General features: G+C 34.0%; 1 non-coding gene across 1 annotated transcript; it reads right to left on the bottom strand.

Moving 5' to 3' along the window:
* Positions 1–14,476: 14,476 nt before the first annotated feature.
* Positions 14,477–14,584, bottom strand: LOC112774247 (small nucleolar RNA R71). The gene has a single exon (XR_003188743.1). It is a non-coding gene; the product is annotated as a small nucleolar RNA R71 (small nucleolar RNA).
* Positions 14,585–25,290: the final 10,706 nt, after the last annotated feature.

Genomic DNA, 25,290 nt, shown 5'->3' with positions numbered 1-25,290 from the left:
TCACAATTACTTATACTCATTCCATACTAGAGCATTACACCATTTTAATTTAATATTAATGTATTACATTATTGTATCTCTCGTATTAAAGTTAATTAATTTGCACACTTTTGATGTACCAGTAATATTTTTCCACAAGAAAATTATGAAAAGAGCTCTATAATTACTAATGAGATTAATTATGGGCAGAATTTCTTTTTAGTAAAACCACTAGTTATTAACGAGATAAAATAGCAAAATTTAATGCCTTTGATGATATTGAAAACTTAAGCTTTTATTTGTTTTCAATATTTTTTGCCCTTTTATCTCTTTAACGGATACTCGTTTGCGAAACAATTTTCTTAATACTTTAAGTTTTGATTATACTGTATAAGATTAATATCGAGGTAATGTCTTAAATAGATCCTGAAATTTTTAATTCACTTTAATTAAGTTTTTTACTTTTTAAAATAATTAAATGTATCTATTATTCTAAAAGGTTCTCGCTAGGGAGACAATGGATTATTTGTACAATGTGTACAATGGGTTATTGAGTTATAAAATGAACATCCCCATATTATCTAGAATAACCATCCGAGTACTAGCGATAATAAGCATCTTCCCAAAAGTTTAAACTGATTTTGGGTTTACCAAGATTTGAACTCTTGACCTTTCGGATCTAACGCTTTAATATCATGTCATGATACCATTCATCCTAAAAGTTTCAGCTGATAAGAAAAGGTAACACTAATGATTATATCTCTAATACTCCCTAAACTTCCATTGTACACATTGTATAAATATTTTATTGGCTCCTCATACTTTTCCATTCTAAAAAATGAGAGTATTCGTTAATCTAAATGTTATCAGTTGTTTTAACGTTCTTAATATATACAGCTAAGTATTAACTTAACAATTTGTTACAAGCTGACGTAGATAAACAATAAATTTAACTCAAATTAGTACCCTAAATTTATTTAAACTTATACACAATTATAAATTTAAAGTCCTAACTTTTAAATCTTTATCTTCATCCTTTGTTCTTCCTCCCCTTTCTTAGATCCCTGAAATTTGGACATGCTCTTCTCACTTTCGCCATTCGCAAACCTTTTCTCTCCCTTAAGCCTCTTTTCCTTCTTCCCACTTTCATCTTCCTTCGTCTTCTTCCTCTTCCTCCGTCGTGTCCTCCCGCCTTCATACTCCTACTCTGCCACCTCATTTTCGAGCTTTGGCGCCACCGACTGTCTTCCAGTGGCACCCTTCTTGATGAGTCTCTTCCTGGACTTCAATGTGGACGAATCGTTCGTAGACCAGAGTCTACGAGTGCTTTCGGCGTTGCCAATCTCCACCGTCTCTTTTGTTCTCGTAATCATCGAAAAACACATCGTTGTGGTGGGACTCAAGATCAATTTGAATGTCATCGTAATCCAATAAGGATTCTCTATTCTCATTGCGATACCTGAAAAAGCGAGTCCTCCTCCTTCCACTCTCGATTGGACTGGAGAGAAAGAAATATTTTTAAAGGGCTCACCATTGCTTTTGTGAGCTAGCTGAAGTGGGAGTGCACTAAACGATGACGTGACTTTGAATTTATTTACGATACTTTTTTCTGAGAGAGAAACCAGCTACGACATCAGTGTTATATTAGAGAACGATTTTAGAAGCAGATTTATTAACGTTATCGGAGACACTGGAAATAGACATGAAAACGGGTTCGTTGTGGGTTGGGGAGAAGCGGAGGGCAGCAAAAGAGGAAGAGAGGAAGCGATCAGAATGAGAGAGTGAGAGAGTGGGAGAAGAGACGAACGATGAAGATGAGGAGAAAGACAACATAGAATAGGGAAGGAAGAACAAACAATGAAGATGAAGATTTGAGAATTAGAGTTTTATAATTATGTATAGACCAATTTGAGTGTTGTAAACAAATTTTGGATAATAATTTGAGTTTAATTCATTGTTTGTTCACATCAGATTGTAGTAAATTGTCAAGTTGACATTTAATTACTGTACACATCAACAATGTTAAAACGACTGATAATATTTAGACTAACGGAGATATACATTTCTAAAAATAATGAATACATTTGATTATTTTAGAAAATGAAAAACTTAATTAAAGCGAGTTGAAAATTTTAGACAATATTTGAAGCAATATCTCGATTAACATTCATCAATGTTATAATTAAACCTTTATAAGTAGTAGTTTGTAACGATGAGTTTGAGTACAGTTTGGTGAGTTTTATTTTGTTTTTATTTTTTTTTGAACCCTGCATATATTACCTATGATCGTATTTATAAATGGTCAATTATTTCAAAAATGAAGCGAACATAAATTAAAAATCAATGCAAAGCACTTATCATTCATTAGCATGATTGAAACACCAAAAATAAACTCACAAATGAAAAATGCTAGATGACCAACACTTTTTTTTTCCCCTTACATTTGAACCAAGAGTAGCTAACTTTCTATCCTTTATCACTAAAAATGTTGGCTCTCTAGCATTCCCCAAATTTTAGTAAACTTACCAAGCCACACAAGGGGAAAAAAAAAATTAAGAGTTACAGAGTTACAATTAACACCAACAAACACACTCTCACACATAAGAAGGAGGGATGAAATATTTAATTAAGAGACACACAAAGAGCTAACACTATAATTAGAGTACTACAGATCACAGATTTACGCTACATTAACATGGGATCAACACTTTGAGGCAAGAATTTATTAGGTGAATCTCCATCGTCCATCAAGCATGGACTAATCCTAAACATGAGAATGCAAAACTCCATTTGGTTTAGGGCACCATCTCCATCCAAATCACCTTCCATTAACATGCACAAGAGCTCATCATCATCCCTCACCTCCAAACCTAGTAAGCAACAATTCATCTTCAAGCTCTCGAACGTGATCAAGCCCTTGTTCGCGTCCATAAGCAGACTGAAACCATTGCAGAGCTCGCCGATGAAGCCTTCCGCGCCGAGGCTTGAGATCATGTATGGAAAGTAGTCCTCAAAGTCCATACCATGGTCTAATTCCATGATAGAACTGTCGGCAAAACTTTAAGTAAGAAGCTAAGGGACTTATTATGACAATAATAGTGAATAGTAGACTAAAGGGGAATATTATTTTGTAGCTTGTGATAGAAGGGATGATGGATATTGTGTATATATATGGCTAAGTTACATAAATAGACAAGAAAACAGGAGTAATAAAAAGAATAATAGGGAAAATGAGAATTTAGTACAGGTACATTATCCACGGAACTCTCACCAACTTTATTTCATGCATCTTACATGTCTATTTGTTGGAGTTTGCTTCTGATATAGTATTAATTTGTATAGTTAAATATTTCTGAATTCAATTTTGATATAATGATAATATATATAACAAATTAAAATCAGTTTTCGTACATTATCAGTGTAGTATAAAACAATTATAAACATACATTTAATTGTATATTATTAGGTAAACAAAAATAATTACATTTTATGCTCATTACATAAATAATTTTAAATAAAAACTAATGATTGAATAGTTGTGTAAAATATGTTTTGTTATTAGTGTATCGAAATTAAATTTTAACAAGTTCAATCACTTTTATGTTTATTAGTATATAATAATACTTTTATTGATAAGTCATATATATATTCAACCTCATTAAATATTGTATGTATAAAAATAAATTAAAAAATTATTTACATTTTTTTAGTAGTTTATGAAAAGAGTTTAATTTTAATACATTGATAATGTTGTAAAGAATTTTATATAATTATTTAATTAGATTTTTGTATTTAAATTATTTTTAAAATAATAAATTTAAAAATAGTTATTTTACTAATGTGACAATACATAATTAATTGTCACTGAATATAAAATTTAATTCTAATAAAAGATATTAAACATATTAATGTATAATCTTAATACATTATAGGTCTTACATAAATATTTAAAGGTTTTGATGTAACATCTGAAAACAAAAATTTTATATTAAAAAATAAATATATAATATTTTCATACATTTAGTGTATAGAAATAACGCATATTCTTAGCGAAACATATATATATATATATATATATATATATATATATATATATATATATATATATATATATATATATATATATATATATATATCCATGCACCTATAATATGTTTTTGAATTATTCAACTCAATTATTTATTGTTTTTTTTAATAAAGTATACATGAAGTGTCGTTGATAACTAAAAGAAAATTAGTTGTCCATAAAAATTCTTTTCATATCAAGTACTTATCAAAATTATACGCACTTCAAATTTGGAGGGATTTTTCTTTTTTTTTTTTAAAGAATTTAGTTAATATGTGTTTTAAGAATATATGATAAATTTATTATTAACAAAAAATTTTAAATTTTTTATTTAATAAATATAAAATAATTATATTAAATATTAAGAGGTCAATATATTTTATGATTTGTAATTATTAATTAATTATTATTAATATTTTAATAATATAAAATTATATTTAATAATATAAAATTATAATTTTTTATTAATTAAATATTAACTAAATTTTAATAAAAATACTGATTCTTTAAATTTTTTCAAATAGATAAATATTTTTAAATAAAAGGAAAAGAAATTGAATGATGATGAGACGTGTGTGTCAATTGTCATATCAATTTTGGAATTAATAGCGTTGTGTATGGGAGCTTCTTGCGGCTTTCATTTCAACAAATGCTTTTTCATTTTCTCGATCGATGGGGCTATTGTGTTTGTGGAGCCTTCTCCTTCGTGGAAGGTGCGGTAGTTCTTTTGTAACTATCACTATGTACCCTTGACCGTACTCATTTATGTCCATGCACTAATTAATTAAGAGCAATTTATGTACACTACCATATTATTTATCAACGTAGAGCGCCTTACAAACTCTAAGATAAGATATCACGATTCAATGAGAAGCCTCCGTATATATTTAAATAAATATGTCTTTGTTTCTTTAATTTGATGTGACCGTGCATGTGCATTGCGTGCTTTGATTTGCTCTAATAGAAACATGTTTATATGTTATAATTATGACGACTATATATATATATGATTTTCTTTTATTAATAGCTAGTGATGTTCTAATATTGCGTATGTTAGTTCCTGTTACCAACAACAGTTCTTTATAATTTGGTCCAACTTAATTGAGCTCTCATAGAAGGGATACAACTTTTTTTTACCAAGAGGATGCTTCTATGTTTGACATTGGTGTCTTTTTCTGAAACACGGATATCTATTTAGGAGTTTAAATTGTTAGATTAAGGAACATGTATGAATGTATCTAATTTGAGTTGATTTAGTAGTCAGTTTACGTTTTTATTTAAAAAAGTGTTGGAGTTTAAATTTATCATGTATATATAATAATTTATTAGCCAATAAAATCCTTTAAATAAAATTTAGATTCGCAATAGATTAGTTTTTGACTTGCTGTACTAAGAAATACTATAAACCAAAAAAAAAAAAGAATATATATAATTATATATTTAACATGCGTTCTTATACATAATATTTTTTTTCATACTATAATTCTATCTTTATTTAAGATTAGGTGTAATAAAGATCAAAATATAGATATTTAGTAATATAAATTCTAATGTCATGTTATATGAATTATTTTTTTTTTAATTTAAACTGTTAAATAGAGACACATAAATTATTATATATCAAAAATACTACGTGTATATTAAAATTAGTCACTATATATTTATTTATAAATATATATATAGTTTAATTTATTTTTAATATATATTTTATATACTGGTGGCTAATTTTAGTAATTGTTTTTAGTGTATGTTTAGCATAATTTATTCTATATTTAACACATTTTGGAGAATAAAGACATGTAAGTTAAGATTGAGAGTAATAAACTAGATTTTGTTACCACAGTTGCCAACTAGTTTATGTATAACTAATTTCAGTTTAATTAGTTAGTATATACTTTTCGGTTTTAGTCCTGCAGTATATAAGTTTGTATTCTCATCCTATTGTTATCAAGAATTATAATTCATAATTCAAATCCTCATTATTGTTATCAAGAATTCAATTTTTTAAATTGACAGCATCATGCTCTTTTCACCACCAAAGACTAAAATATTGAAGATCACGTTCAAGAAGATAAATCTCCATCTCAATATAATTCAGATGCAGCCAAAACAGCAGATACAATCTCCACCAAATATGAATGACTCCAACAAAATTATAATCTTAGTTCATAGCTTCTTGCCTCTGTTGTTTTTTTTCCTCAAAAAATTGTGTCGTGTATTGTTCTTCTGTGTTTGAAATTTGGCAAAAACTTCAAACATCGATCTTTTGCTAAATCAATTACACTCAAAATAAAAAAACTTCGAAATTAGCTCAAATTTTTCAAGGAAAAGAATCTATTTGTCGCAGATTACCTTACTCTCATCAAGAAATTGGTTGACTTCCAAACTGAGAAATGGTATTTTTAATTAGTTGAAACTTGGAAGGTATAGAAGCTAAGACTAGAAGTGTTTTGCTGAACAAGTCTTTGGTATTTTACAATAAAAGAGAAGAATTTCGACATAACATTTTGAGAAAAAGTTGAAGGGCCAGCAACAAAATTTATTATTTTTTGTTTGTATTTTTAGTCATCAATCTAATTTTTTCAGTCTACTAATTAATTTAATAATATTTTTAGTCTACATTTTTAAATATTATTGGCAAAAAAAATAAGTTATACTAATTCTCTGGCATTCTTCTAATATTTTAAAGAAAACACCCATATCTTTAGATACAAGACTAGGGGTGGCAACGGGGCGGGTTTTTACTCTACCCGACCCCGCCCCGCTTCTACCCACGAGTAGTAAAACATTCAACCCTAACCCACTCCTGCGGGTACCCGCCCCACTCCTACCCGTCCTTATAATTATTAGAATCCAATAAATAAAATTAAATTTTAAAATTTATATAACCATCATCACATACATAATATAAATTAAAGTAAAAATTTAAATATGATACAATATTATTAATCATTTACTAATTATTTTACATATATTATACATATTATATATTAAAATTATATATATTATATATATAGCAGGGCGAATATCACCTAAACCCGACCCCGCCCCGCCCCTCCTAAAAACCCGTCCCGCTAAAAACTTGCCCCGGTGCGAAGTGGGTAATTACCCGTCCTAAGTGAGTAGGGGCGGGATAGGTACCCGTAAATTCGGGTGATATTGCCATCCTCATTTATTTGTGCTTTTAAGATCTAAAAATAATTTTTTTTTTTAGTAAATGCATATTTTTTTTCCATCATTTGTATATACTTAAAAATAGAGGTAGAAAATAAGCTTATTTTTTTTTACGTTTTTTGAGAAGTAGGTAGAGACTTATTTTTGCAAGAAGTAAAAATAATTAAAGAGAAAAAATTCGTAAAAAGAATAAGATTACTAATTTATCCGATATGTTTGTTTATGTGATTTTTTTAAATAAATAATTTAAGGATAAATTATATTTTTTTTTCTAAAATTTAACAACAATTTTAAAAATACCTCTAAATTTTATTTTGTTTTAATTTTGTCCCAAAAATTTTCGATTTGCATCAAATATACCCATAACAGCTAATTTTTCAAAAAATTTAAGACCAATTCAACAATAATTTCATAAGAACTAACAACCGCTCAACACAAGTAAATCAAGCATAATTTTCATGTATTATTGTTAGATTGGTCTTAAATTTTTTAAAAATTTAGCCGTCGATGGTGTAAGGCCCACATCGGTTGGAGAGAGGAACGAAGCATGCCTTATAAGGGTGTGGATACCTCTCCCTAGCATGACGCGTTTTGACGAGTGAGTGTGGGGGGCTTTGGCTATCATCCCTATCGTCAAAGGCAAAACCGTGAGGCATTGTGTGCTAAAGCGGACAATATCGTACTAGCGGGTGGTCTGGACTGTTACAGATGGTATCAGAGCCAGAACCCGGATCGATGTGCCAGCGAGGGCGCTGGGCTCCCTTAGGGGGGTGGATTGTAAGGCCCACATCGGTTGGAGAGGGGAACGAAGCATGCCTTATAAGGGTGTGGATACCTCTCCCTAGCATGACGCGTTTTCACGAGTGAGTGTGGGGGCTTTGGCTATCATCCCTATCGTCAAAGGCAAAACCGTGAGGCCTTGTGTGCTAAAACGGACAATATCGTGCTAGCGGGTGGTCTGGGCTGTTACAGATGGTATATTTGATGCAAATCGAAAATTTTTGGGACAAAATTGAAACAAAATAAAACTTTGAGGTATTTTTGAAACTTTTGCCAAACTTCAAAGACAAAAAGTATACTTTACCCATAATTTAAATATTTATTTATGAATATTTGTAATTTAGGTAATATTTATCAATTTATATCTTATTATTTATTCTATTTACAGTGCAAACACATTAATTAAATATGTATCTCGATTATAGTATAAACGGGATAAGACACAAATTTTATGAATATAAAATAAGTGCAATCGAGATATATGATGTTTTTTCTGAGTGTGCATATCTCATTTATATTAAAAACGAGATGCATACAATCATATTGTGCACACTGTCATGAAAAGTTAACTTTCAGTGTAAACGTAATACGAAATGACAAAATTTTTTCATTTATATAAGGAAGTACATGTAGTAACTTCACTCACACAAATTTCAGTGTAGTGTCATACTACTATAATGGAAGTTTGGAAGGCTACGACTACTGTCAATTGATAAGGTATTTTGGACATTTCCTTTATGTGTGGAGTAGGCTTTCAAACATTGCAAACCTTTTGTCTCGATTAACGATATCCACCTCTACGGCATGTTTGGTGTGGTCTTATTCATTGTTGTAGTGCAGGATGGTAATAACAACATACATAAAGTTGATAGCAAACACCTCCTCTCCCTCAGCTATAGCGACTGAAGAGGCCTAGCACCGAAAAGATCCTCTACCAAATCTTATGTCAGGTGCTAATACCATGTCTGAAAGTCTCTAGAGCATCTATTCACTTGCTTTCTATTAGTACGTAACCTAAAATGGCACACCATATCCTATAGGTAAGGTATGGTAATGATGTCACAACTAGAAAATTGCTTAATACATATAGATTTACGGATAGATTTAATCTTTATTACAGACGAATTTTTAGTTACCGACGAAATTATTGACGGATTTCGTCCCTCTGTAAAAATTTCGTCGAAAATTTTTTACCAACAGATTTTTTTCCGTTTTTACTAGTTACCGACAGATTTCTCCTCAGTAAATTCTTCCCTCCATTTTTCTGGGGCGTCAAACTTTTCGACGGATTTTTCGTCGATAATTAGAGACAGATTTTTCGACGAATTTTTCATCAGTAATTAGAGACAGATTTTCCGACGGATTTTCCTTTGGTAATTAGAGACAAGATTTTTCGACAGATCTTCTATTGGTAATTAGCAACAGATTTTTGACAAATTTTTTGTCGGTTATTTGAGGCTTGGAATATCATTCCAAACTCTAAATACATATAGAAAATCCATCTGTAAATCTGTTAGTAAGATAAGATAGAAATTTTTTTAGATTTTTTCATTGCAAAATAAATCTATTTTCATACAAAATAAATATAAATTTAATAAATACAAATTTTTATCTAATTTGTATTCAAATATTTATAATAGTACAAAAAATAAATAAATTCATCGTATTATAAAACTAAAAGAAAAGTATTATAAACAAGCAAGTCAATATAATTCAAAACATAAACAAAGTTATTATCAACTATAATTCTCAGTATATTGTTCAACCATACTAAATTTATCAGCTATAGTCCTCAGTGTCATCTTCATGTCCATCATCATCATAGTCTTCATCCGAAGAGATTGAAGGTGGCGGCGGTGGCGGTGGCAATGGAGCAGTAGTGGAACTACTTGACGCTCTAACCTTCTTGTAATAGCTAACATAAGTCTCATTCCATCTCTTCTGTTTTAGCTTTTACTACTTGGCCTTTCCAATTGCCGGTTCTAACTTTTCTAACTTCTTTTGTGTCTTTTCCAAAGGAGCCAAGCGTGTATCTAACAACTTACTAATACGCTCATCTGTCTATTGAGTAACACGTTGAAAAAGCTCTTCATTGAGATTACAAATCTCTTCTCGCAAATCAGGAATGGAATTTTGAATTGTAGATGCTCTTCCAGATACAAAGTTGGCAGAAGTGGTTCCAAACTTGATAGAGCTAGAAAAAAATGCTCCTTTTCCGTAAACTCGATTCTTCTTTTGCCCACCACACACTTCCTCCGAAATCAAATTTTTATCAATTGATGGTAACTCCATTTCTTGTGTTTGAGCCTGATGAGCGGATAATTTATACGCTTTTTGGCATTATTTTTAGTATGTTTTTAGTAGGATCTAGTTACTTTTAGGGATGTTTTCATTAGTTTTTATGTTAAATTCACATTTCTGGACTTTACTATGAGTTTGTGTGTTTTTCTGTGATTTCAGGTATTTTCTGACTGAAATTGAGGGACTTGAGCAAAAATCAGATTCAGAGGTTGAAGAAGGACTGCTGATGCTGTTGGATTCTGACCTCCCTGCACTCAAAATGGATTTTCTGGAGCTACAGAACTTAAAATGGCGCGCTTCCAATTGCGTTGGAAAGTAGACATCCAGGGCTTTCCAGCAATATATAATAGTCCATACTTTGGCCAAGAATAGACGATGCAAACTGGCGTTCAACGCCAGCTCTCTGCCCAATTCTGGAGTTCAGCGCTAGAAAGGGATCAAAAACCAGAGTTGAACGCCAGAAATGGATCAAAACCTGGCGTTCAACTCCACGAATGGCCTCTACACGTGCAACACTCAAGCTCAGCCCAAGCACACACCAAGTGGGCTCCAGAAGTGGATTTATGCATCAATTACTTACTTCTATAAACCCTAGTAGCTAGTTTATTATAAATAGGACCTTTTACTATTATATTAGACATCCTGGATTGTATTTTGATCATGAGATCTCGTTTTAGGGGCTGGCCATCTCGGCCATGCCTGGACCTTTCACTTATGTATTTTCAACGGTAGAGTTTCTACACTCCATGGATTAAGGTGTGGAGCTCTGCTGTTCCTCAAAGATTAATGCAAAGTACTACTGTTTTCTACTCAATTCTTCTTATTTCGCTTCTAAGATAGTCATTTGCACTTCAATCTGAATGTGATGAACGTGACAATCATCATCATTCCCTATGAACGCGTGCCTGACAACCACTTCCGTTCTACATTAGATCGAATGAGTATCTCTTAGATCTCTTAATCGGAATCTTCGTGGTGTAAGCTAGAATGATGGCGGCATTCAAGAGAATCCGGAAGGTCTAAACCTTGTCTGTGGTATTCCGAGTAGGATTCAATGATTGAATGACTGTGACGAGCTTCAAACTCGCGATTGCTGGGCGTAGTGACAGACGCAAAAGGATAGTAAATCCTATTCCAGCATGATCGAGAATCGACAGATGAATAGCCGTGCCGTGACAGGGTGCGTTGACCATTTTCACTGAGAGGATAGGATGAAACCATTGACAAGGGTGATTACTCCTGACGATTAGCCGTGCCGTGACAGGGCATTTGGATCATTTTCCCAAGAGAAGACCGAAAGTAGCCATTGACAATGGTGATGTATCACATAAAGCCAGCCATGGAAAGGAATAAGACTGATTGGATGAAGATAGCAGGAAAGCAGAGGTTCAGAGGAACGAAAGCATCTTTATTCGCTTATCTGAAATTCTCACCAATGATTTACATAAGTATTTCTATCCTTCTTTTATTATTTAATTTCGAAAACTCCATAATTATTTTATATCCGCCTGACTGAGATTTACAAGGTGATCATAGCTTGCTTCATACCAACAATCTCCGTGGGATTCGACCCTTACTCACGTAAGGTATTACTTGGACGACCCAGTGCACTTGCTGGTTAGTTGTGCGAAGTTGTGAACCATGGTATTGGCATCATGTTTTTGGCGCCAATGCCAGGGAAAGAAAGAGCAATGAATTTTACATAATCAAAGTGTAATCACAATTTCTGCGCACCAAGTTTTTGGCGCCGTTGCCGGGGACTGTTCGAGTTTGGACAACTGACGGTTCATCTTGTTGCTCAGATTAGGTAACTTTCTTTTCGTTTTCTTTTCAAAAATTTTTCAAAAATATTTCAAAAATTTCTCATCTGTTTTCGAAAAAATAAAAATGTTTTAAAAAATTATATTTTTATTCAAAATTTTTAAGAATGAATTCTAGTGTTTCATGAAGCATGTGAAGCCTGGCTGGCTGTAAAGCCATGTCTAAATTCTTTTGGACTGAGGCTTCCAACCATCAGCTGTTATACGACTGAAGGGTATGTCAGGCATGTCATGTCTAAATTACATGCTGAAGCTTGGCTGGCCATTGGCTATGTCTAGTGTTTTGGACCGAAGCTTTCATTGAAAGCTTGGCTAGCTAGTGAGCCATGTCTAATTCCTGGACTGAAGCTTTAGACTAACACTGCAAGATTCCTGGAATTCATATAAAAAATTTTGGAATCCTTATTTTTCCTTTTTCAATTAATTTTCGAAAAAAATCCAAAAAAATTAGAAAATCATAAAAATCAAAAATATTTTTCTGTTTCTTGTTTGAGTCTTGAGTCATGTTATAAGTTTGGTGTCAATTGTATGTGCATCTTGCATTTTTCAAAAATTCTTATGCATTCATAGTGTTCTTCATGATCTTCAAGTTGTTCTTGGTAAGTCTTCTTGTTTGATCTTTGCATTTGCATGTTTTGTGTCTTTTCTTGTTTTTCATATGCATTCTTGGATTCTTAGTGTCTAAGCATTAAAGAATTCTAAGTTTGGTGTCTTGCATGTTTTCTTTGCATTAAAAATTTTTTCAAAAATAAGTTCTTGATGTTCATCTTAATCTTCATAGTGTTCTTAGTGTTCATCTTGACATTCATAGCATTCTTGCATGCATCACATGTTTTGATCTAAAATTCTCATGCATTGCATCATTTTACTTGTTTTTCTCTCTCATTATTAAAAATTCAAAAATCAAAAAAATATCTTTCCCTTTTTCTCTCATCAAATTCGAAAATTTGGATTGACTTTTTCAAAAATTTTTAAAATCAAGTTGTTTCTTATGAGTCAAATCAAATTTTCAATTTGAAAATCTTATCTTTTTCAAAATCTTTTTTAAAAATCAAATCTTTTTCAAATTTCTTAGTTATTTTCGAAAATTCTAAAAATATTTTTTCAAAAATCTTTTTCTTATTTTTGTATCAAATTTTCGAAAATAACAATAACAATTAATGTTTTGATTCAAAAATTTCAAGTTTGTTACTTACTTGTTAAGAAAGATTCAAACTTTGAGTTCTAGAATCATATCTTGTGATTTCTTGTGAATCAAGTCATTAATTGTGATTTTAAAAATCAAATCTTTTTCAAAACCAATTTCAATCATATCTTTTCAAAAATATCTTCTTATCTTATCTTTTTCAAAAATATGATTTCAAAATATCTTTTCTAACTTCCTATCTTCTTATCTTTTCAAAATTGAGTTTCAAAATTTGTTTCAACTAACTAACTAACTTTTTGTTTGTTTCTTATCTTTTTCAAAACTACTTAACTAACTCTCTCTCTCTCTCTAATTTTCGAAAATATCTTCCCTCTTTTTCAAAATTTCTTTTTAATTAACTAATTATTTTAACTTTTGATTTTAAAAGTTTTCGAAAAAAAATTACTAACATTTTTCAAAAACTATTTTTGAAAATCACTAACTCTTTTTCAAAAATTATTTTCGAAAATTCTTCATCTCTCTCATCTCCTTCTATTTATTTATTCATCTACTAACACTTCATCTCACCCAAATTCGAACCCCCTCTTCCATCTGTGTTCGAATTTCTTCTTCTTCTTTTCTTCTACTCACACTAGGACCCCTATTATTATTATTTTGCTGTTCTCCCTTTTTCATATGAGCAGGAGCAAAGACAAGAATATTCTTGTTGAAGCAGATCCAGAACCTGAAAGGACTCTGAAAAAGAAACTAAGAGAAGCTAAAATACAACAATCCAAAGATAACCTTTCAGAAATTTTCGAATAAGAAGAGGAGATGGCAGCCGAAAATAATAATAATGCAAGGAGAATGCTTGGTGACTTTACTGCACCTAATTCCAATTTACATGGAAGAAGCATCTCCATTCCTGCCATTGGAGCAAACAACTTTGAGCTGAAACCTCAGCTAGTTTCTCTGATGCAGCAGAACTGCAAGTTTTATGGACTTCCATCTGAAGATCCTTTTCAATTCTTAACTGAATTCTTGCAGATCTGTGATACTGTTAAGACTAATGGAGTAGATCCTGAAGTCTACAGGCTCATGCTTTTCCCTTTTGCTGTAAGAGACAGAGCTAGAGTGTGGTTGGACTCTCAACCCAAAGACAGCCTGAACTCTTGGGATAAGCTGGTCACGACTTTCTTAGCCAAGTTCTTTCCTCCTCAAAAGCTGAGCAAGCTTAGAGTGGATGTTCAAACCTTCAAACAAAAAGATGGTGAATCTCTCTATGAAGCTTGGGAAAGATACAAACAGTTGACCAAAAAGTGTCCTTCTGACATGCTTTCAGAATGGACCATCCTGGATATATTCTATGATGGTCTGTCTGAGTTATCAAAGATGTCATTGGACACTTCTGCAGGTGGATCCATTCACCTAAAGAAAACGCCTGCAGAAGCTCAAGAACTCATTGACATGGTTGCTAATAACCAGTTCATGTACACTTCTGAGAGGAATCCTGTGAGTAATGGGATGCCTATGAAGAAGGGAGTTCTTGAAGTTGATACTCTGAATGCCATATTGGCTCAGAACAAAATATTGACTCAGCAAGTCAATATGATTTCTCAGAGTCTGAATGGAATGCAAGCTGCATCCAACAGTACTCAAGAGGCATCTTCTGAAGAAGAAGCTTATGATCCTGAAAACCCTACAATAGCAGAGGTAAATTACATGGGTGAACCTTATGGAAACACCTATAATTCATCATGGAGAAATCATCCAAATTTCTCATGGAAGGATCAAAAGCCTCAACAAGGCTTTAATAATGGTGGAAGAAACAGGTTTAGCAATAGCAAGCCTTTTCCATCATCCACTCAGCAACAGATAGAGAATTCTGAGCAGAATCTATCTAGCTTAGCAAACTTAGTCTCTGATCTATCTAAGGCCACTGTGAGTTTCATGAATGAAACAAGGTCTTCCATTAAAAATTTGGAAGCATAAGTGGCCCAGCTGAGTAAAAGGATCACTGAAATCCCTCCTAGTACTCTCCCAAGCAATACAGAAGAGAATCCAAAAGGAGAGTGCAAGGCCATTGACATAACCAAAATGGCCGAACCCAATGAGGGAGAGGAGGACGTGAATCCCAAGGAGGAAGACCTCCTGGGACGTCCAGTGATCAATAAGGAGCTTTCCTCTGAGGAACCAAAGGACTCTGAGGCTCATCTAGAGACCATAGAGATTCCATTGAACCTCCTTATGCCCTTCATGAGCTCTGATGAATATTCCTCTTCTGAAGAGAATGAGGATGTTACTGAAGAGCAAACTGCCAAGTTTCTTGGTGCAATCATGAAGCTGAATGCCAAATTATTTGGTATTGAAACTTGGGAAGATGAACATCCTTTGTTCATCAATGAACTAAGTGATCTGGATCAACTGACATTGCCTCAGAAGAGACAGGATCCTGGAAAGTTCATAATACCTTGTACTATAGGCACCATGATCTTTAAGGCTCTGTGTGACCTTGGTTCAGGGATAAACCTCATGCCCCTCTCTGTAATAGAGAAACTGGGAATCTATGGGGTGCAAGCTACTAAAATCTCATTAGAGATGGCAGATAATTCCAGAAAACAGGCACATGGACAAGTAGAGGACGTGTTAGTAAAGGTTGAAGGCCTTTACATCCCTGCTGATTTCATAGTCTTGGATACTGGAAAGGAAGAGGATGAATCCATCATCCTAGGAAGACCTTTCCTGGCCACAGCAAGAGCTGTGATTGATGTGGACAGAGGAGAATTGATCCTTCAATTAAATAAGGACAACCTTGTGTTTACAACTCAAGGATCTCTCTCTGCATCCATGGAGAGGAAGCATAAAAAGCTTCTCTCAAAGCAGAGTCAACCAAAGGCCCCACAGTCAAACTCTAAGTTTGGTGTTGGGAGGCCACAACCAAACTCCAAGTTTGGTGTTGAACTCCCATATCCAAACTCTAAGTTTGGTGTTGGAGAGTCTCAACAATGCTCTGAACATCTGTGTGGCTCCATGAGATCCCACTGTCAAGCTATTGACATTAAAGAAGCGCTTGTTGGGAGGCAACCCAATTTTTTATCTAACAATATTTTTCTTAGTTATATGTCTTTATAGGTTCATGATAATGTGGAGTCACAAAATAAATATAAAAATTAAAAATAGAATCAAAAACAGTAGAAGAAAAATCACACCTTGGAGGAAGCATCTGCCTGGCGTTCAACGCCAGAACAGAGCATGGTTCTGGCGCTGAACGCCCAAAATGGGCAGTGTCTGGGTGCTGAACACCCAGAACAAGCATGGTTCTGGCGTTCAACGCCAGAAATGGCCAGTAAATGGGCGTTGAACTCCCAAAATGGGCACCAACCTGGTGCTGAACGCCCAGAGTTGTGTGCAAGGGCATTTTACATGCCTAATTTGGTACAAGGTTGTAATTTCTTGAACACCTCAGGATCTGTGGACCCCACAGGATCCACACCTACCTCCACTCACTTCTTCTCATCCCTCTTTCACACAATCCCATAAACACACTTCCCCAAAACCCTTCACCAATCACCTCAATCCCTCTTCCCCATCACCTCTTCACCACTCACATCCATCCACTCTTCCCCATAAACCTACCTCATAAACTCCACCTACCTTCAAAATTCAAAATCAATTTCCCACCCAAACCCACCCTACATGGCCGAAACTTAACCCCCCTCCCTCCCCTATATAAAGCCTTCCATTCTTCCTCATTTTCACACAACACAACCCTCTCCTCTCTACTTGGCCGAAACACACTTCACCCCTCTTCTCCATATTTTCTTCTTCTTCTTCCTCTATTCTTTCTTTTATTGCTCGAGGGCGAGCAATATTCTAAGTTTGGTGTGGTAAAAGCATAAGCTTTTTGTTTTTCCATTACCATTGATGGCACCTAAGACCGGAGAATCCTCTAGAAAGGGGAAAGGGAAGACAAAAGCTTCCACCTCCGAGTCATGGGAGATGGAAAGGTTCATCTCCAAAGCCGATCAAGACCACTTCTATGATGTTGTGGCCAAGAAGAAGGTGATCCCCGAGGTCCCTTTCAAACTCAAAAGAAATGAGTATCCGGAGATCCGATATGAAATTCAAAGAAGAGGTTGGGAAGTTCTAACAAATCCCATCCAACAAGTCGGCATCCTAATGGTTCAAGAGTTCTATGCCAATGCATGGATCACCAAGAACCATGATCAAAGTAAGAACCCGGATCCAAAGAACTACGTTACAATGGTTCGGGGGAAATACTTAAATTTTAGTCCGGAGAATGTGAGGTTGGCGTTTAACTTGCCCATGATGGAAGGAGATGAACGCCCCTACACTAGAAGGGTCAACTTTAATCAAAGGTTGGACCAAGTCCTTATGGACATATGTGTGGAAGGAGCTCAATGGAAGATTGACTCCAAAGGCAAGCCGGTTCAACTAAGAAGATTGGACCTCAAGCTTGTGGCTAGAGAATGGTTGGAGTTCATTCAATGCTCAATCATTCCCACTAGCAACCGATCTGAAGTTACTGTGGATCGGGCCATCATGATTCATAGCATCATGATTGGAGAGAAAATAGAAGTTCATGAAGTCATCTCTAATGAACTCTACAAAATAGCCGAAAAGTCATCTCCCATGGCAAGGCTAGCTTTTCCTCATCTTATCTGCCATCTATGTTACTCAGCTGGAGCTTTCATAGAAGGAGACATTCCTATTAAGGAAGAGAAGCCCATCACTAAGAAAAAGATGGAGCAAGCAAGAGAGCCCATTCATGGAGCTCAAGAGGCGCAGGAAGCTCATCACCATGAGATCCCGGAGATGCCACAAATGCATTTTCCTCCACAAAACTATTGGGAGCAAATCAACACCTCCCTAGGAGAATTAAGTGCCAACATGGGACAACTAAGGGTGGAACATCAAGAGCACTCCATCATGCTCCATGAAATAAGAGAAGATCAAAAAGCAATGAGAGAGGAGCAACAAAAACAAGGAAGAGACATAGAAAAGCTCAAGGACATAATTGGTTCCTCAAGAAGGAAACGCCACCATCACTAAGGTGGATTCATTCCTTGTTCTTATTTCTTCTGTTTTTCGTTTTCTATGTTATGTGCTTATCTGTGTTTGTGTCTTCATTACATGATCATTAGTAGTTAGTAACTTTGTCCTAAAGTTATGAATGTCCTATGAATCCATCACCTCTCTTAAATGAAAAATGTTTTAATTCAAAAGAACAAGAAGTACATGAGTTTCGAATTTATCCTTGAACTTAGCTTAATTATATTGATGTGGTGACAATGCTTCTTGTTTTCTGAATGTATGCTTGAATAGTGCATATGTCTTTTGAAGTAGTTGTTTAAGAATGTTAAATATGTTGGCTCTTGAAAGAATGATGACAAGGAGACATGTTATTTGATAATCTGAAAAATCATAAAAATGATTCTTGAAGCAAGAAAAAGCAGCAAAGAACAAAGCTTGCAGAAAAAAAATATAGGCGAAAAAAAATAGAAAGAAAAAAAGAAAAAGCAAGCAGAAAAAGCCAAAAGCTCTTAAAACCAAGAGGCAAGAGCAAAAAGCCAATAACCCTTAAAACCAAGAGGCAAGGGTAAATAAAAAGGATCCCAAGGCTTTGAGCATCAGTGGATAGGAGGGCCTAAAGGAATAAAATCCTGGTCTAAGCGGCTAAACCAAGCTGTCCCTAACCATGTGCTTGTGGCGTGTAGGTGTCAAGTGAAAACTTGAGACTGAGCGGTTAAAGTCAAGGTCCAAAGCAAAAAAAAAAGAGAGTGTGCTTAAGAACCCTGGACACCTCTAATTGGGGACTTTAGCAAAGCTGAGTCACAATCTGAAAAGGTTCACCCAATTATGTGTCTGTGGCATTTATGTATCCGGTGGTAATACTAGAAAACAAAGTGCTTAGGGCCACGGCCAAGACTCATAAAATAGCTGTGTTCAAGAATCATCATACTGAACTAGGAGAATCAATAACACTATCTGAACTCCGAGTTCCTATAGATGCCAATCATTCTAAACCTCAATGGATAAAGTGAGATGCCAAAACTATTCAAGAGGCAAAAAGCTATAAGTCCCGCTCATATGATTGGAGCTATGTTTCGTTGGTAGTTTGGAATTTATAGTATATTCTCTTCTTTTTATCCTATTTGATTTTTAGTTGCTTGGGGACAAGCAACAATTTAAGTTTGGTGTTGTGATGAGCGGATAATTTATACGCTTTTTGGCATTGTTTTTAGTATGTTTTTAGTAGGATCTAGTTACTTTTAGGGATGTTTTCATTAATTTTTATGTTAAATTCACATTTCTAGACTTTACTATGAGTTTGTGTGTTTTTCTGTGATTTCAGGTATTTTCTGACTGAAATTGAGGGACTTGAGCAAAAATCAGATTCAGAGGTTGAAGAAGGACTGCTGATGCTGTTGGATTCTGACCTCCCTGCACTCAAAATGGAATTTCTGGAGCTACAGAACTCAAAATGGCGCGCTTCCAATTGCGTTGGAAAGTAGACATCCAGGGCTTTTCAGCAATATATAATAGTCCATACTTTGGCCAAGAATAGACGACGCAAACTGGCATTCAACGCCAGCTCTCTGCCCAATTCTGGAGTTCAGCGCCAGAAAGGGATCAAAAACCAGAGTTGAACGCCAGAAATAGATCAAAACCTGGCGTTCAACTCCACGAATAGCCTCTACACGTGTAACACTCAAGCTCAGCCCAAGCACACACCAAGTGGGCTCCGGAAGTGGATTTATGCATCAATTACTTACTTCTGTAAACCCTAGTAGCTAGTTTATTATAAATAGGACCTTTTACTATTATATTAGACATCCTGGATTGTATTTTGATCCTGAGATCTCGTTTTAGGGGCTGGCCATCTCGGCCATGCCTGGACCTTTCACTTATGTATTTTCAACAGTAGAGTTTCTACACTCCATGGATTAAGGTGTGGAGCTCTGCTGTTCCTCAAAGATTAATGCAAAGTACTACTGTTTTCTACTCAATTCTTCTTATTTCGCTTCTAAGATAGTCATTCGCACTTCAATCTGAATGTGATGAACGTGACAATCATCATCATTCCCTATGAACGCGTGCCTGACAACCACTTCCGTTCTACATTAGATCGAATGAGTATCTCTTAGATCTCTTAATCGGAATCTTCGTGGTGTAAGCTAGAATGATGGCGGCATTCAAGAGAATCCGGAAGGTCTAAACCTTGTCTGTGGTATTTCGAGTAGGATTCAATGATTGAATGACTGTGACGAGCTTCAAACTCGCGATTGCTGGGTGTAGTGACAGACGCAAAAGGATAGTAAATCCTATTCCAGCATGATCGAGAACCGACAGATGAATAGCCGTGCCGTGACAGGGTGCGTTGACCATTTTCACTGAGAGGATAAGATGAAACCATTGACAAGGGTGATGCCTCCAGACGATTAGCCGTGCCGTGACAGGGCATTTGGATCATTTTCCCGAGAGAAGACCGAAAGTAGCCATTGACAATGTTGATGTATCACATAAAACCAGCCATGGAAAGGAATAAGACTGATTGGATGAAGATAGCAGGAAAGCAGAGGTTCAGAGGAACGAAAGCATCTCTATTCGCTTATCTAAAATTCTCACCAATGATTTACATAAGTATTTCTATCATTCTTTTATTATTTAATTTCGAAAACTCCATAATTATTTTATATCCGCCTGACTGAGATTTACAAGGTGACCATAGCTTGCTTCATACCAACAATCTCCGTGGGATTCGACCCTTACTCACGTAAGGTATTACTTGGACGACCCAGTGCACTTGCTGGTTAGTTGTGCGAAGTTGTGAACCATGGTATTGGTATCATGTTTTTGGCGCCAATGCCAGGGAAAGAAAGAGCAATGAATTTTACATAATCAAAGTGTAATCACAATTTCTGCGCACCAGAACCTCAACATGTTGAGCCTGAACTTTTACCAATTTTTTTATAAACTTCTCCTGTTGCACAATAATTATTATCAAAAGAAAAAATACCAACAAATTTTCATGCTTTCCCAATAATTCAGATAGAATAAGTACTAAAATATTCATGATTCTCATTACAAAATACAAAATAATATTCTCACTGGAAGCAACAGGAATAATTGGCGAAAGCATGTTATTGTGATCAAAGTAGAAGAATAAATGACATAAATCAAGACATCAAATAACTGAGAATATTCTAATTAAGTGGCATGCATTATTAAGACAACTACCCAATAGCGTAGCGGATGTTATATTTATCATAAGATAATAAACCTTTTAACCTTTTTGGCATAAAAGATCTTCAAATGTGAATCCAGAAAAAAACTGTATGTATGTCCAGTAGTAATAGTGTAATCACCCCAGAATATTAATTTCTATGTACCCCAGAATATTAATTTCTATGTATCTTTTATACAATTCAATTTATGCAATCCTTGATGTTTTACCCCTTAATTAAAAATTGCATCACAAATCGCTAGTAGTGGTCTGGTGGAGAGAGATTCATGTAACTAAAAAATGCATCACTAGTAAATACAAATAGAATAAATATTAAACTAATTTCATTCATTTTTCTTTATTAGAATAACTAAATGGGCCCAAAATAAGGAAGATGAGCAGCGGGGCACAAAATATGGAAGATGAACCCCTTCCCTCACTTTCAACACAAATTAATTAACACTTAACACTGCTATTACTACTATTACTACTACTACTACTAAGTAACAGAGAAGAAACTAAATAGTAATAGTAAAAAATCTATCTACTTAATATTTATATTATATCTTACATTAGTGTTTTGATAACGTTTATGTACCCATTTAGATTTATCACTTTTAAGTATGTGGGTTTTCTTGAAGACTTCCTCATGAGTTGGTGTATACCCAATTACTTCTTCTATTTCACATAAAACACAAAATAAAAAAAATTTTATATAAATAAATGTCTATTAAATAAGATCTAAAGCCACTTAAATTATGTTAGCATCCTCTCTATAGTTGAACTCAGTAGAATAGAACCACCTCAATCGATAGAACCACCTAAGAGTGACGCTCGATTCTCCCTTGCTTTTTTTCTTATATTTTTTCATTTCTCATCCGTTTTCCATTACCTTTCCAACACCTTTTTGTAAGCAGGAATTAGCCATTCGTGGGTTGTATCCACACCCTCACAGATATCCGACATCATTTGGCTAAATCTCTTACTTGTCCTATACTTGAAAGTCCTCCAAAAAACTCGACATTATTTGACCTAGATGTTGAACTCGACACAAGAAAATGAATATGGAGTGTACTAATCAAAAAATTGTATTTGATATATATATATATATATATATATAATTTACAATACAAGAATTGAACTTACCTGAACTCCAAACAAAAAGTTGAAGGAATTGAATCAAAAATTTCTGAGCGAACACACAAATTAATATGAGGGAACCACACTAAGGGGACTACGGAACCTGGAATATCAGCAACAGCAATGAATAGCAAGCAAATCAATAAGTGGGAAAAAAATATTAGCATTAACTAGTTGCAATCCATTACTATCATAATTTTGCTGACATTTTACCAGTAATGTGCCATATTTTATTACTGTTAATCTGTATTAACCAGCTCCATGTCAGTAAAATTATGAGCTTAATGCTTTGCAGCTTTGGCTATATTATTATGTATTATCCAAATCCAAATTAGTTAGAAACTATAATGAAGCAACTAGGTTGGGAGGATTGCTCTGTAATGGGCCTCTGCATTGTCCAAATCCAAATTTGTTAGCCAGTGAGTTGGATACTAGATGGAAAAAATGAAAAAGATAAAGAATCATTTCTTATTAGTTATGAATCCAATCTATGTATCTATTTGAGAATAAAATTTATCTTCAATTATGATGACCCTTTTTCAACCAGCCGAATAACATATTACTGTGCTGAAGGAGACCAACAAAACTTTTCTTCCATATCATTATCATTTATCCATCATTGCAGAGAATATAAAGCAAGACTTGACTAATAATATTCTTCTAGATACTGGCTTTAATCTTCTAAAGCTTTTTCTATTCCCCCAACCTCTTGATTATGATAAGGGAAAAAAACCTAAAAAAAAAAAAATCCTTATCAAGTTCTTTGCGTCCAGAACTCTTTGGTTACTATTGCTTCAAAACCCAATCAATAATCAGAGGAATTTTTCATCTTCCAAAAAATAAGTAGTATGAACAAGTAGAACAAGAAACATAGAACAGAAGAAATCAAAATTTTAACATAAAAGATATACATTTTTTTTATAAAATAAGTGTACAGAAAATTTTTTTATGCTGCTGTTAGGCTCTAATTCCACTTTCTATGGGTTAATTCTAGTTCTAATTTTGGTAGGGTTTTTATGATTTAGGAAGATTTGAAGTGGTTTATGAGTTGGAATAAGAAAAGATTATTTCAACAAAAGAAAAGAAAGAAAAGAAAATTCATAGATCAGATCAAGCTATCACAGAAAAGAAATATATGTCACAGAAAACATGGATACTTGAATACATGGATACAATAATTGTTGAAAAGATAACCTGTGTGGCGGAGAGAGCTCTGCGACGACGACGATGAAGGGAGTAGACGCGTGACGAGAGCGGCGAATAGGGCTCTGCAACGACGGTGACGAAGGAAGCAACGTGACAAAAGTGGCGTCGGAGGGGCTCGTGTGATGCGAGCGGCGGCAGCAGCGGTGGCGCCGGAGGGACTCGTTGACGGAGAGAGGAGCAAGCTCGTTTGATAATGTGGTGTGAATGGAGCTCGATAAGGTGGGGACAATGCTAGGTTTAACTCAATTTTTTCGATGGAATATTTTAAATTACAGACAATTTTTTTGTCTGTAATAATTTAACAAAACGCAACATTTTTGTACATTTAAATACAGACGGATTTTTCGTCGGCAACTATTTTCTATGAAAAAATAATTTTTCCGACAAAATTATCGACAGATTTTCTTTTTCATCTGTAATTTATGCTAATTCATTTTCTTACGTTTCTGACAGAAATTCCTTTGCAAAATCTGTCTGTATTTCTGTGAGATAAAATTTGTTAGAAATATCTGTCTGTAATAAATAATTTTCTAGTAGTGTGTACTCACTCCGATCCATGGTGGATAAAAAGTGAGAGTCTCCAAACACTAACATTATACGAATGTAGAAATCAGGTAGGTGTTATAAAAAATAAAATCTCTAAACTAAATTGTGTCACTAAAATTGGTCTCTCTCAAATAAAAAAAATGATGTCCGATAATATAAGAGTATGGATAACTTGCCTCAGAAATAGGAGGCAAAATCTCTGTTGAGAAAAAAAACCAAACTCCAAATTCAAGGTAACAAAAATTTATAATAGAGATTACAAGTTTTTCATTTCTTTAAAAAAATAATTAAAAATTTATTTTTCATATAATCACAACTATTTAATTAATTATCAGTATAATAAACTAAGGCTAGTGCCAATTACAAACTTAAATTTGGTAAAAGAAATTATGTTCCTAGCACAACAATAACCCCTAGTCATGCATACTAAAATATCAATAAGCAATATTTTTTAAATTTGTATTTCAATTAAATAAAATTAACAACACTAATCTTGAATTGAGGGCCTTTGTAATTTGTCACATGGTGTATTGTCTCTTGATATCTTTCGAGCATGCATCTAAATGCACGATTATATATGTTCAAACCACTCAATTATCACAAGAAAAGAGCTTAAAAAGAGTCTACAAGGGAAGAAAAATGATCATATTGTACAAAATGAAGCTCTCCAACGAGTTCTATATATAAGCGTATTGTAGCACTATCTCGTTTATTGTATATGCTTATCTTATTTACAATGTAAATGAGTAGTCACTACAAAAAAAATATTGAGTACCATCGAATTTATCGACGATTTTGATGTGGAATTCGCTAGGTCAAATTGTTACTGGCGAATTCCCGTTTCCAACGGTAAATTCGCTGGTAATATTTGGATGGAAAAGGGGGAAGTAGGCGTGAAAGTTAG

Source organism: Arachis hypogaea, chromosome 18 (assembly GCF_003086295.3).
Source record: "Arachis hypogaea cultivar Tifrunner chromosome 18, arahy.Tifrunner.gnm2.J5K5, whole genome shotgun sequence".
Classification (NCBI taxonomy): Eukaryota; Viridiplantae; Streptophyta; class Magnoliopsida; order Fabales; family Fabaceae; genus Arachis; species Arachis hypogaea.
The sequence above is the reverse complement of the archived record's forward strand: the minus strand, read 5'-3'. Positions and strand labels throughout refer to the sequence as shown.